The following is a 15,310-nucleotide window of genomic DNA, read 5'->3' on the forward strand; positions in this document are numbered from 1 at the left end:
AGGGTTAGGGCACTGTGTGCAGGAAGATCACAACACCCCCGGTATCAGGGTTAGGGCACTGCGTGCAGGAAGATCACAACACTCCCGGTATTAGGGTTAGGGCACTGTGTGCAGGAAGATCACAACACCCCCGGTATCAGGGTTAGGGCACTGCGTGCAGGAAGATCACAACACTCCCGGTATTAGGGTTAGGGCACTGTGTGCAGGAAGATCACAACACTCCCAGTATCAGAGATAGGGCACTGTGTGCAGGAAGATCACAACACTCTCAGTATCAAGGATAGGGCACTGTGTGCAGGAAGATCACAACACTCCTGGTACTAGGGATAGGGCACTGCATGCAGGAAGATCACAACACTCCCAGTATCAGGGATAGGGCACTGTGTGCAGGAAGATCACAACAGTCCTGGTATTAGGGATAGGGCACTGCATGCAGGAAGATCACAACACTCCCAGTATCAGGGATAGGGCACTGTGTGCAGGAAGATCACAACACTCCCAGTATCAAGGATAGGGCACAAGTTCTAGTCACATTGACTGATCACATTATTTTTTTTGTCAAGCTACCAACCGTTTCCATTTCCCATCCCCCCAACCATCACCTCAGTGGGAACCTTGGTAACATCAATAAATATGAGGGCAGCCAGCCAATAGGAATACATATTCATTCCTAAACTGACCTTAACTGACCTGAAAAGTGTCAGTTTGTATCATTTTCTGTTAGTGCACACTAACTCCCGTTAGTGCGCACTAACCCGATTTAACAATTTTTAATGATAAATCATTAGAATTCCTATTGTATCGTGTTCTTTAACAATTTAAGATGATATTAAAATTATCGGACGATTATTTTAATCTTTGAAAAACGATTCACATCCTTACTGTGGACTTAGGTAGGAATAGGTCTGGTAGGTTATTGTGCTCCATAAAATGAAAAATCATCTTTGAAGATGAAGTAGTGTGGATTTCCAAATTTACTAATATTAGCAGATTTTAATATGACATTACTGCAAAGCTATCTAATAGTACTGCTGAATTGGTGGCTGCCCTTAATACCAAGGGCTTTGTATAACTAGTAACATACCCAATTTATGGAAAAGGACATTCCTGGAGTTAGTTTTTTTCTGCCATTTAAGGGGAATGTCCTTGAGTATTGGCACTTTGAGCTGTTCTTGTAGCTTGTTCTGACCATTTCTTGATCATATTTTTATTATAACCATAATATTTTTTTTTATGGACCCCAAGATGGTGTCTCATTAACACATGCTGTGAGGAGCTCCACACCATTTTTTGAATGTGAATATTTTTTCTTTGATATGGTTAAGAGGATTGGAAAGCTTCGGGGGTTCCAGCTACTCACCTGCAGTCTACCCCAATGTGGCAGACAGTGAACCTGAGACATCTTTTTCAGTCTGTGTCGGGGGCTGGTTTCATTGGCACTGGATCTGAGGGAGCAGTTCAGCACCTAGAGATGGACATAGAAGTCTTGATGAGTTCTGACACCAGGATTCCTCCTTCCCCAGCATTTTTGCTATATCATCAGTAAGCACCACAGACGTGGAAGTTTGCGACCATGATGGCAGAGAAGGGGAGTACGGTGGCATTTGAAGGAATATCTGGCAGAATGGCTGTTTGAGGAACTCAGAACTGGTAATATGTTGGTGGCAAGGAAAATGTTTTGGATGTTGGTGGTGGCGATCTCTTGTCAGAGGCAAGTATTACCTATTCCTCACCTCTTGTGGCTTCCAATTTGTATCCAGGTCTGTATCCTGTGATCCTGGCCATTAGGCCCTGCACACCCAAACCCTTCCCCATTACATTGGACACTAAATGGATGGTTCTCTCATCAATGGACTTCTCAAAGTCCAATTTGACTGCTACAATTAATGAAATACAAAGCCAGACCCAGTCTCAGGAAGGAGTACTGAGGGCCCATTCTGAGAAAATTGGGGAATTAAAACAAAGCACTGGGAAATTATCAGCAGAGCAGGTTTCCTTTGTCCAGAACAGGAATGTGATTTATCGCAGGAAAGAGAAACTTGAAAACTCAGGTGCCATATTGGCAGCAAGCAATCCTCATTCCCATCCTCCCATCCAAATTTGATAGCAAAGGTTTTGGGTTGTAATTCAATAGGCATTGTTAGCATACTTTGTTAGGCAGTGAGAACAAAACTGTGATTGAATAATGTTATGTTTGTATGACACGTCTAAGCTCGGGGGTAAACGTAAGTGGGGGCGGAGTACCTGAGCCGTAGAGGGGAGGCAATGTGATGCCAGACTTGCTGTGTGGGGCAATTGATGGACTATTTCCTGTCAAGGATGATTGAGAAGGCACAATGGGCATGGCTGCGCACGAAGGTGGGGCCCCCTTGATCGACACGGTGGGGGGGGGGGGGGGGGCTGGATACACCATAGCTTTCTTGCTCGAGTGTGGTGGATGGTGGATTGTGGGCATGGCTCAGGTGCTATAGGTTTTATTGTTGTGTTTTTGTTCATTAAAGCTGTGGCCTTTATCCACAACTGAGTGTGTCTGGCTTATTTGGGAGTTGAAGTCTTTAGCTTATGGATTGTGGGTGGAATGGGGGCTGGGAACGCTCGGTGGGCGGGGGGGGGGGGATGCCAGGGGGAATTTCCAGGCTGCCAGGGTTAATATTTGTTAAGCTCTTTTGCTTTTTCCTCATTATCTTCTACACTTTCCTCCTCAAGATGTAAATGGAGGGAATATGTAGAAGATGATAAGGAAAATGCAAAAGTGCTTAACAAATATTTCTGTTCAGCGTTCACTGTAGTAAGGCCAGGAGCAGGACCACATAAAACAAACACAAATAATATTGGAATTGAGAAAAAACTCAATTTTCAGAAAAGTGTGTTCATGAGAATCTAATTAAACTTAAAGTATATAAGGTGATGGGGCTGGATTCAATACATCAGAGGGTACAAAGGGAACGTAGAGAAGTCCTGGCAGTTACACTAGCTGACCTTTTTAATGCTACTTTAGTCAGGTGTAGTTCCAGAGGACTGGAGACATAGTTCCTATTCATAAAAGTACAACAAAGGCTGGGAATTACAGGCCGGTTAGCCTAACTTCTGTGGGGAGAAAATTAATGGAATCACAACTAAACCAGAGGATACTGCAGTTTCTGGAACCCAATAGATTGTAAGAGCTAAGGTATTTTTTTTTAATACCAGATGTAGATCTTGTCAAATAAATCTGATCAATTTCTTTTATTTGGTGACCAGAGAGTTGGATGAAGGGAGAGCACTGGATGTGGTATACTTGGATTTTTGTAAGGCCTTTGACACTGTTCTGCATTGGCAACTTACAAATATAGACTGTAACTTTCAAAGCGGCGTGCAAGTGGACACTGATGTGTGTGCATCGGTGTGCACCCAGGGATGTGGTAATTTCATAACATGCGCGCACATATGATAAAATAGCCTGAGCGTGCACACATGTGCACTTAATTTTAAATGGGCGTTTGCCAAGACGCTTAAATCCCATTTTTACCAGCAAGCGTCCTTACCATGACCAGTTTCACCACTTTATCCACCTGTTCACCCATTGTCGAGCTGGGTCCTCCAAATCCCACTTGTTTAATAGCCTGCACTAACTGCAGTTATCCCAGATCCTTTAAACCCCTCCAAAATGGCAGGTTTTTTTTTTTGTTTTTTTTTTACAACTTACACCTTCTCCATAGCAAAAGTAAACTTATGTAGCAGTGGACCTGGGCACAAGCCAGGGCACATAAATATTTACATGCACATCTCTTGGCCATGCCTCAAAATGCCCCACACCCCACCCTACCCAGAATGCGCCCACACCACACCTCTTTTTGAGATTGAGTGAGATGTGCGAACAGCAGGAGATAAACTTTCATCTGGGTGGATTTTAAAATTTGGTGGGCGCATGTGATCCTGACTAGTGCGTGCATCTTCCAATTTTGGCATGACAGGCTTTTCATCTTTTATTGAGCACTATTGGTATGAGCACAATTGTAAAAGACTGGGTTAGAAACTGACTGAGTGGTGGGTGACTACGGGAATTGGTAAATGGAGTTCACTCTGAGGAGGCGGATACTACTAGCAGTGTGATAAAGTAATCAGTCTTTGGACCAATACTTTTCAACATTTTTGTGAGTGAAATAACAGAAGGATTGTCAGGAAAGCTTTGTATTTTTGCTGATGATACCAAAATCTGCAAAAGGGTAGACCACTAGGAAGGTGTGGAAAATATGAGAAGGGATCTAGGAAGCTCAAGGAATGGTCTAGGGCCTGGTAGTTTAATATTTAGGGGTAGATTTTAAAAGAAGCGCGATCAGCCTACTTTTGCTTGCGCATCAGACTCAAGCAAAAGTACGCTGGATTTTAGTAGATACGCGCGGAGCCGCGCGTATCCACTAAAATCCTGGATCGGCGCGCGCAAGGCTATCGATTTTGTATAGCCGGCGCGCGCCGAGCCGCGCTGCCTACCCCCGTTCCCTCCGAGGCCGCTCCGAAATCGGAGCGGCCTCGGAGGGAATCCTCTAACGCCCTCCCCTCACCTTCCCCTCCCTTCCCCTACCTAACCCACCCGCCCGGCCCTGTCTAAACCCCCCCCTTACCTTTATTGGGGGATTTACGCCTCCCGGAGGGAGGCGTAAATCCCCGCGCGCGAGTGGGACTCTTGCGCGCCGGGCCGCGACCTGGGGGCGGGTACGGAGGGCGCGGCCACGCCCCCGGGCCGTAGCCACGCCCCCGTACCCGCCCCAAAACGCTGCCGACACGCCCCCGCAACGCCGCGCGCTCCGGCCCCGCCCCCCCGACACGCCCCCGACACGCCCCCCTCCGAGAACCCCGGGACGTACGCGAGTCCCGGGGCTCTGTGCGCGCCAGGAGGCCTATGTAAAATAGGCTTCCCGGCGCGCAGGGCCCTGCTCGCCTAAATCCGCCCGGTTTTGGGCGGATTTAGGCGAGCAGGGCTCTGAAAATCCGCCCCTTAATGCGGAGAAATGCCTAGTAATGCATTTAGGCTGCAATAACCTGTGGGAGAGTTAAAGTGTTGGGGTGAAATTCTTCTAAGCATGAAAGAAAATCAGGATCTGGGGGTGATTGTAACTGATGATCTTAAGGAGGATGAAGCAATAGCAAAAGTCAGAAGGATGATTGACTACAAAGGGAGAAAGGTATATAGAGGAGATCTTCAGGGACATAGTAAAGTGTAGGGATGTGAATCGTTTTTTGACGATTTAAAATATCGTCCGATATATTTTAAATCGTCAAAAATCATTAGGGCCACGATACAATACCAATTCCCCCGATTTATCGTTAAAAAATCATAAATCGGGGGAAGGGGGAGGGCAGGAAAACCGGCACACTAAAACCCCCTAAAACCCACCCCCGACCCTTTAAATTAAATCCCCCACCCTCCCGAACCCCCCCCCAAATGCTTTAAATTACCTGGGGATCCAGCGGTGGTCCAGAACGGCGGCGGTCCGGAACGGCCCCCTCAATTGAATCCTGTTGTCTTCAGCCGGAACCATTTTGCAAAATGGCGGCGGCCATAGACAAAAACGATTCAACGCAGGAGGTCGTTCTGGACCCCCGCTGGACTTTTGGCAAGTCTTGTGGGGGTCAGGAGGCCCCCCCAAGCTGGCCAAAAGTTCCTGGGAGTCCAGCGGGGTTCAGGAAGCGATTTCTTGCCGCAAATCGTTTTCCGTACGGAAAATGGCGCCGGCAGGAGATCGATTGCAGGAGGTCGTTCAGCGGGGGTTCCAGACCGCCGCTGAACGACCTCCTGCAGTCGAATCATTTTTGTCTATGGCCGCCGCCATTTTGCGGTGGCCATTTTGCAAAATGGCGCCGGCTGAAGACAACAGGATTCAATTGAGGGGGCCGTTCCGGACCGCCGCCGTTCTGGACCACCGCTGGATCCCCAGGTAATTTAAAGCATTTGGGGGGGGGGGGGGGTTCGGGAGGGTGGGGGATTTAATTTAAAGGGTCGGGGGTGGGTTTTAGGGGGTTTTAGTGTGTCGGCTCATGATTTTAACGATTTTCACGATAGTTTACACACCCAAACGGCAACAATACGATTCCCTCCCCCTCCCAGCCGAAATCGATCGTTAAGACGATCGAGGACACGATTCACATCTCTAGTAAAGTGGCCTCAACTGCAGTGAATCAGCACTTGTGCTGCTTTGGAGAAGCAAAGTCACCTAACAGGAGACTATCACCTTGGTGTGGCAGGAAGTGATCCTGTAGCTAAGCCCTGTCCTCCAGGTGATGCCTTATCTAACACTGAGGATTTGTCTATAGGGCTGTGTGCCCAGGAGGGAAGAATCACAATGGCCATTATAGTGGGTGATTCAATCATTAGAAATGTAGATAGCTAGGTGGCTGGTGGGTGTGAGGATCATTTGGTAACTTGTCTGCCTGGTGAGAAGGTAGCAGACCGCACAAACCACCTAGATAAGATTTCAGAGAATGCTGGGAGTAGCCAAATGCCATTGTACATGTGGGTACCAATGACATAGAAGGGTGTAGCAGGGAGGTTCTGCAGGCTAAATTTAGGCTCTTAGATAGGGAAATGAAATCCAGAAACTCCAGGGTTCCATTCTCAGAAATGCTCCCTGTTCCAGAGCAGGACCCCAGAGGCAGTTTGATCTCCAGGGTTTCGATGGATGGATGAGATGATGGTGCAGAGAAGAGGGTTTTCGATTTGTTAGGAAGTGGTAAAAATTCTGAATAAGGGGAAGCCTATTCCACTGGGTTGAGCTCCAGCATAACCAGTGTGGATCAGGCTGCTGGCACTAACCTTTAAAAAGGAGATATAGCAGCTAGGGGTGTGCATTCATTTGCAACGTATTGGTAATCCGCAACGTATATGCCATATTCATTTTGGGGCGGATTTTCAGAGCCCTGCTCGCCGGTGCGCCTATGTTCAATAGGCCTACCAGCACGCACAGACCCCGGGACTCGCGTAAGTCCCGGGGTTTTCCGAGGGGCGTGTCGGGGGCGTGTCGAGGGGGCGGGCCTGATCCGCGCGGCATTTTCGGGGCGGGACGTAGTGTTTCGGGGGCGGGCCCTGGGGCGTGGTTACGGCCCGGGGCAGTCCGGGGGCATGGCCGCACCCTCCGGACCCGCCCCCAGGTCACGTCCCGGCGCGCTAGCGGCCCGCTGGTGCGCGGGGATTTACGTCTCCCTCCGGGAGGCGTAAATCCCCCGACAAAGGTAAGGGGGGGTTTAAACAGGGCCGGGTGGGTGGGTTAGGTAGGGGAAGGGAGGGGAAGGTGAGGGGAGGGCAAAAGAATGTTCCCTCCGAGGCCACTCCGATTTCGGAGCGGCCTCGGAGGGAACGTAGGTAGGCTGCGCGGCTCGGCGCGCGCCGGCTATACGTAATCGATAGCCTTGCGCGCGCCAATCCCGGATTTTAGCGGATACGCGCGGCTACGCGCATATCTACTAAAAACCAGCGTACTTTTGTTTGCGCCTGATGCGCCAACAAAAGTACGCCAAATCACGCTATTTGAAAATCTACCCCTTTATTCGTGGGGGTCGCAAAACATATGGCGAACCCCCACAAATACAACGTATCACTAACGAATAAACCCCCACCCTCCTGACCCCCCCCAAAAAAACTTGCCAAAAGTCCCTGGTGGTCCAGCAGGAGTCCTGGAGCGATCTCCTGCACTCGGGCAGTCGGCTGCCAGTATTCAAAATGGCACTGATAGCCTTTGCCTTACTAATTCACAGGGGCTACCGGTGCCATTGGTCGGCCCCTGTCACATGGTAGGAGCAATGGATGGCCGGTACCATCTTGTGCTCCTACCATGTGACAGGGGCCAACCAATGGCACCGGTAACCCCTGTGACATAGTAAGGGCAAAGGCTATCGGTGCCATTTTGAATACTGGCAGCCGACGGCCCGAGTGCAAGAGATCGCTCCAGGACCCCTGCTGAAACACCAGGGACTTTTGGCAAGTCTTGGGGGGTTCAGGAGGGTGGGGAGCTGTAGTTAATTAAATTTAAAGGGTTGGGATGGGGTTTTTTTGGGAAACAAATACATATGTAACTAATGAACAGATCGGGGTCCCCCGAGAACGGATGCAACGGATTTGGGTCCCGACGAATACGAATACCGAATGGGACGAATCCTTCTCTGCTGCACATCCCTAATAGTAGCTTTTAAACTGGATGATGGGGGAAAGCTGATAGTCACTCAGCAGCACATGGTTCAGAATGATAATTTCTATCTTTAAAAGATATGTATAAAATAAGGAAGTTGGAACATACTGGTGATAGGGAGGTTGCAATAAACATTAAAGAAATCCAGAAGCCTTTAAGTAAAGAGCAGCCAGAGCAAAAAGATCTCAAATTTCCTATGCAAATGTTAAACAGATTATTAATACAAACAAAAAACAAATTTTGAAATGTCTTTATGCAAATGCTAGAAGTCTGAAAAATAGCTCTGAATGAAGAGATAGATATAATTGGCATTTCAGAGTTTTGGTGGAAGAAGGATGATCAATGGGATACTTTGATACCAGGATACATATTATATTGCAATGAGAGGATGGATCAAATTGGTGGAGGTGTGGTGCTATATGTTAAAGAGGGCAAAGGGTCAAACAGGATAAAAGTTCTGCAAGGACCAAAATGTAATGTGGAATCTTTATGGATTGAAATTCCATATGAGAAGTGGAATAAAATAGCAGTGGGGTTGTATTGCCGTTCACTTGAACAGAGTGAATAGACAATGAAATGCTAATAGAAATTAGAGAAGCTTTTAAAATTAGCAACACCATTAAAATGGGTGATTTCAATTACCCTGGCATTGACTAAGTAAATGTCATATCAGGACATGCCAAGGAAGTAAAGTTGCTTGATGAAATAAATGACTGCTTTATGGAGCAGCTGGTACAAGAACTGACAAGAACTGACTATTTTAGATCTAATTCTTCATGGAATACATGATTTGATGTGAGATGTAATAATATTGGGAGGCACTTGGCAATAGTAATCATAACATGATTATATTTGACTTGAGAATTGGAGGGGAGGACATTAAGGAAATCTACTGCTATAGCATTTGATTTTCAAAAGGGAAATCATGAGAAAATGAGAAAACTGGTTAGGAAAAAACTGAAGGAACCGACTCCAAAGGTTAAGACTTTACATCAGTCATAGAGGCTGTTCAAGAACACCATCTTGAAAGCCCAGAACAGATGTATTTCATACATTAAAAAGGAGGAAGGAAGGTCAAATGAATGCCAACATATTTTAAAGATGAGGTGAGACAGGCTACTAAAGCAACAAGAACATCTTTCAAAAAATAGAAAAGGGATCTAAATGAAGAAAAGAGGAACAGCATAAGCACTGGCAAGTTAGGTGCAAAGCATTGATAAGAATGACTAAAACAGAATTAGAAAAGAAGCTTGCTGAAGAAGCAAAAATTCTTAATAAAAACTTTAGGGTAGATTTTGAAAGGCCCGCACGTGTAAATCCTGGGGTTTACGTGTGCGGCCAGGCCTTGCGCGCGCCAAGAGAATTTTCGCATAAACCCCGGTACACGCATAAGTGCTGGGACTCTTTGAAGAGGTGGACTGGGGAGGAATGTTCTTGGTGGGGAGGGGTGGGGGTTGGCCGGGTCAACATCATTGATCTTGGACCCGAAAGCATTAAGTAATATGTAAAACAAAGAAAAAAAAAGTAGGGTTTAGGGGGTGTGGAGGAGAGGGAAAGAGGGAGGGAATTTAGGTAGGTGGTAGGGAACTTCCCCACCAGTCCACTCTTAATTGGAGAGGACTGGGAGGGAATTGGGGAAGACCCGAATGCATCGCCGTGTGGAAATTGCAAAAGTCCCCCTCCTTGCATGTGCCATCCACACATACATGTGCAGATTATAAAATCCTGTGCGCATGTGCACATGGCCAATGGATTTTCTAACATGCGTAGACATGGACGTGTTTGAAAATCTACCCCTTTATCAGGTACATTTGAAGCAAAAAACCTGTGAAGGAATCGGTTGGACCACTGGATGATCGAAGGGCAAAAGGTGCACTAGTAGAGAACAAGGCCATAGCAGAGAGATTAAATGATTTCTTTGCTTCAGTTTTTACTGAGGACTATATTAAGGCAAATATCCATGCAGAAGTGATATTTAAAGGTGATAATTTAGAGGAAATGAAACAAATCTCAGTGAAACTAGAAGAAGTAAAAGGGTAAAATGACAAACTAAAGAGTAGCAAAACAGATAGAACTGAAAAATGAAATTGCAGACCTATAATTATTAATCTCTAATCTATCATTAAAATCAACTATGGTACCTGTAATGCCAATGTAATGCCAGTTTTTAAAAAGGGTTTGTGATCCATTGAGACCAGAGAGCCTGATGTCAGTACTGGGAAAAAGTATCAAAACTATTATAGATTAAAATTGCTGAACATATAGATAGTCCTAGTTTAAAGGAACACATCTAACATGGATCTAGTCACTAATCTGGGCCTCAGTAATCTACTACTTTTTTTGAAGGTGTTAATAAACATGTGGATAAAATATATCTAGACTTTCAGAAAGCACAAGAGACTTGTGAGGACATTAGTCATGGGATGGGAGGCAATGTTCTATTGCAGATTGAGAACTGGTTGAAATAAAGCAGAGAGTTGGTCTAAATGGGCAATTTTCTCATTGGAGAAAGGTGACTAGTGAAGTGCCACAGGGAACTATACTGGGATCACTCCTGTTTAACATATTTATAAATGACCGAGAGATGAGAATAATGAGTGAGATGGTCAAATCTGTTGATAATACAAAATTATTCAGACTTGTTAAATCCTAAGAGGACTGTGAGAAATTGCAAGAGGACTTTGCAAGACTGGGAGACTGGGAGACTGGGCATCCAAATGGCAGATGATATATTAATGTGGACAAATGCAAAATGTTGCACATAGGGAAGAGTAACCCAAATGATAGTAACACTAAGTAAGAATCCACATTGGCAGTTGCCAGTCACTACCCAGGAAAAATATCTTGGAGACATCATGGATAATATGTTGAATCCTCTGCCCAGTGTGTGTGGCAGACAAGGAAACAAATAGAATGCAAGGAATTATTAAGAAAAAAATGGAGAATAAAACATAGAATATCATAATTCCTCTGTATCATTACTTGGTGTAACCTCACATTAAATATTGTGTGCAGTTCTGGTCACCGCATCTCAGAAAAGATATTGCAGAATTATATAAAGTACAGAGAAGGACAACCAAAATAATAAAGGGAATGGAATGATTCCCCTATGAGAAAAGGCTGAAGAGATTAGGGTTCTTCAGCTTGGAGAAGAGATAACTGAGCAGAGATATGACAGAGGTCTATATAATAATGAGTGGATTGGAAAGTGTAAAAGTGGTTCAGTTGTTAATGTTTTCAAAAAATACAAAGACTAGGGGACATGCAATGAAGTTATTAGGTGAAACATTTAAGACAAATTGGAGAAAATACTTTTTAATGCATAATTGAATTCTGGAATGTTTTGCTTGAGGATGAGGTAAAAGCTGTTAGTATAGTTGGGTTTAAATAAGGTTTGGACAAATTCCTGGAAGAAATGTCCATAAACCATTATTAAGGTGGTCTTGTGGAAATCCACTGCTTGTTCCTGAGATAAGCAGCATGGGATCTGTGAACTTAGGAATCCTGCCAGATACTTCTTACCTGGATTGTTCACTGTTAGAAACAGAATGCTGGGCTTGATAGTCCTTTGCTCTGACTGAACATGGAAACATTATGTTCTTATGGAGAAAGGGAGATTATATTGTCACTGTATAGGTTCCTGGTGAGACCTCATTTGTAATACTATGTATAGTTCTGGAGCCCACCCCTTTATAAGGATATAAACTGGTTGGAGTAGGTCCAGAAGGTTTGCCACTAAAATGGTCAGTGGTCTTCATGATAAAGCATAAGGGGATAGATGTAAAGATCTAAACATGTACACCACAGAGCAGTGGTTGTCAATCTTTTTCCCATCTTGACACACCTGACAGACCACACTCACATGTGTGACACACTGCTCACTACAATTCATGGCAGAAATAAAAAATAAAGGTACAGTATTATTTTTATTGTTAAGAATGACACAAGGGAAAGATAAACCGGGCCGACTCACCTCGTGTGGGGAGAGCCCCCCCTTAACATGGCGTCCGCCGAAGGGGAGGCCCCCCCCCCCTTGTCCCGAGGCGCGGGCTGTTTGCGCGGCGGCGCGCGATCCTGCCCCCGGTGCAGGGAGGGGCGGCGGCGCGATGACGTCGGTCCTCGGGGGGGGGGCGGGGCGGCGCGAGTGACGGCGCTGGCGCGTCATCGGCGCGATGACGTTGGCCCGCGGGTCTCTCGCGAGACCCGGGGCCTTTAAGACGCCGGCGAGCGCCGGCCTCGATCCTTTTTCCTGGCCAGCGCTCGCCGGTTCCGGAGCGGCGATAGACGATTGCTAGCATCGGGGTCAGCGCACGGAGGCTAACGTCGATCGGACAGGCCGGGGACGCCCAGAAAAACGGACGGAGTGGGCGGGCACCGTAGTGGACGCCCGGGGAGACCGGAGGACCCTCGGAAGGAGGGCTTGGAGGAGAGCTGTCCCCTTTTTGCGGCATCGGGGCGCCAGGATTGCTACAATTTAATTGCGGTGGCGGAAGCAGGCAGGCTGTGGCCACGTGGGCAGCGCCGGGATCGCTAACAGCGGCGGTTTGGATTGCGATTGGAGAACCAGGCAGGCAGTGACCACGTGGGCAGCACGAGCAGTGCGGAGGAAGCCGGAGCAGCACAGCGAAAAGAAGCAGCTGCTAGAGGAACCAGCCAGGATCCGGGACAGCTGAGACCTGGGGAACCACGTGACTACACACGGATTGCAGCCCTGCACAGAATTTTAAAGACACAGACTCACTTCTGGAGACTACAGGAGCTTGAGCCGAGAACAGGAGCGACGCAAGATACCTGCCAGCGCCCCTCCCGTTAGAAGCTGCAAACCGTGAGTAAACAATAATAAACAAAAAAAAAAAAAAGGGAAAAGTGTCCTCTTATTGATCGCAAGCATGCCAGGTAGAGGAGCACAGAAAGCCCGGGGAGGAGCAAGGCAGCAGAAAGCCCGGGGAGGAGCACGGCAGCGGAGGGGCGCAGAGCCACGGGACCCACCGGCGGATCCGGCCCCAGACAAAAGGGGAGGAGGGAGGCGAAGACCGCAGGCCAGGAACCTGAACGAGCCAGGATTGGCTGGAAAGGTTAAGGTGCAAGCGAAGAGGAACGGAGGCAGGCGACAGCAGGCGAGACCAGCCCCAGCGGAACAAGGCAGCCACCATGGGTCGCAAGGCAGGCAACCGGAGGCGGGGCAAGGCGGCCCACCGCAGTGGGGATGGCCCATCTGGCCGGCGATGGGGGCAGGAGCCATGCAGCCCTCGGGAGCGTCCGGATACTCGACAGAGTCGACGACACAAGGCGGGATGGGAGGAACCCAGCATGGTGCCCAGACCTGGATGGCCTCAATGGGTAATCCTTACCAGCATCACATGTACCCCCCATGGTGGCAGGTACCTCCACCATGGTACAACCCGGCGACTGGGGGAACGATGGCTCCACAGGACAGGGTCACTGGAGCCCCAGCTTTGGAGCCCATCCAAGGGCGAGAAAAGAAGACCAAGTCAGGTCAACAACCCAAGAAACGGACCGCGGCGAACGGTGCCAGCAGAGGACAAGGAGCCGAGAGCCGGGAGGGTGATGAGAGCTCGGTCGAGGACGGCGAGACACGAGCACCGGACCGAGCAGCGGACTTGGCGGTCGGGTTGGAGGCACCCGGCGAACAAAGCAGTGGAGGACGGGACAAGGATGCAAGGTCAAAAAGAAAGGGTAATAAGAGAGTGAGGAAGGACAGCGAATCTTCCACCGAATCGTCAGAAGGGGAATCTGATAGGAGCGAAGGGGAAGGAGGGCTCTCTGAGACGGTTGGGCACGCAGCGGCGGGCGCGACAGCGGTAATGGCCTTGCCACCCTTAGCTGAGTTGTGGGAAAGTGTTCCGAGGGCGTTGCGCAGTAAAATTAGGAGAAGGGAATATATAGATATATTTTCCATATTGGAGGGCAGAAAAGGTGCAGCGGAAAGGAGAAAGAGGGGAAAGAAGGAGGAGAAGAAAGGGGGGGACGTGAAGGTGGCAAAGAACATCATAAACTGGGCCAGAGCCTTTTTGAGGATGATCAGTGTCACGGGAAGGGAGGACCCGTCGCAGTATGTGCCCATGCTTAGCTACGCAGATGCCATACTCGAGGGTTACAAGGAGTATCAGGGCTGGTGCTGGTTAAATTATGACGAGCAGTTTAGGGACAAAATGGAAGACAACAAGAGTATGTCTTGGGGAACACAGGACGTCGGTCTGTGGCTGCGTCAGATGACTAGCAAGGTCCTTGATACAAGTGGAGCACATGGGACCGCAAAGGCGGGCAACGGGTCACCTACGCCGGGGAGTAGTGCCTGGGGAGAGAGCGGGAATAACAAAGTGTGTTGGAGATTCAATAAGGCAGGGTGCACCTTCCACGAATGCAAATTTAAGCATGTGTGTTCCATGTGTGCCGGGCTGCACCCGGCAAGTAAGTGTATCAAAAAAGGGCAAGGGCCGGCAGGGAATATCGGGGGAGAAGGAAGGCAATAGTGTTTTCAGCAAGGCACCTTCGCCGATACAATTGGTGAACATGGCGGAATGGCTGGCAGAATACCCTAGAAGTTTAGACGCTGCCAGGCTTCGGGAGGGTTTTAGATACGGGTTTAGAATACCGTTTAAGGGAAAAATTAGGAGCGCAAGTTTAGGTAATGCAGTCTCAGTGGTGAGACACGCGGGCATAGTACAACAGAAGGTACTTAAGGAGATCGAATTGGGCAGGATGGCGGGCCCATTCGCGGAACCCCCATTCCAGGATATGATGATATCGCCCCTGGCAGTAGTGCCCAAGAAAGAGCGAGGGGAATTCAGACTTATTCAGAACCTGTCCTATCCCCCAGGTGACTCGGTTAATGATCACGTGCCAGAGGAGGCTTGCAGGGTCCAATACGCATCCTTCGATGAGGCGATCGCTTTGGTAAGGCATTGCGGCCACGGGGCTTTACTGGCCAAGGCGGACATAAAATCCGCATTCAGACTGCTGCCCGTGCACCCCGACAGCTTCCCGCTACTAGGTTTTTGCTTTAAAGGCAGTTACTACTTCGACAAATGTATGCCGATGGGGTGTTCCATATCTTGTGCTTGTTTTGAAATGTTCAGTACATTCTTACATTGGGCATTGCAAGAAAGGGCGGGGAATGGCAACGTGGT

The sequence above is a fragment of the Rhinatrema bivittatum genome, chromosome 2 (genome assembly GCF_901001135.1).
Source record: "Rhinatrema bivittatum chromosome 2, aRhiBiv1.1, whole genome shotgun sequence".
NCBI classification, from domain to species: domain Eukaryota; kingdom Metazoa; phylum Chordata; class Amphibia; order Gymnophiona; family Rhinatrematidae; genus Rhinatrema; species Rhinatrema bivittatum.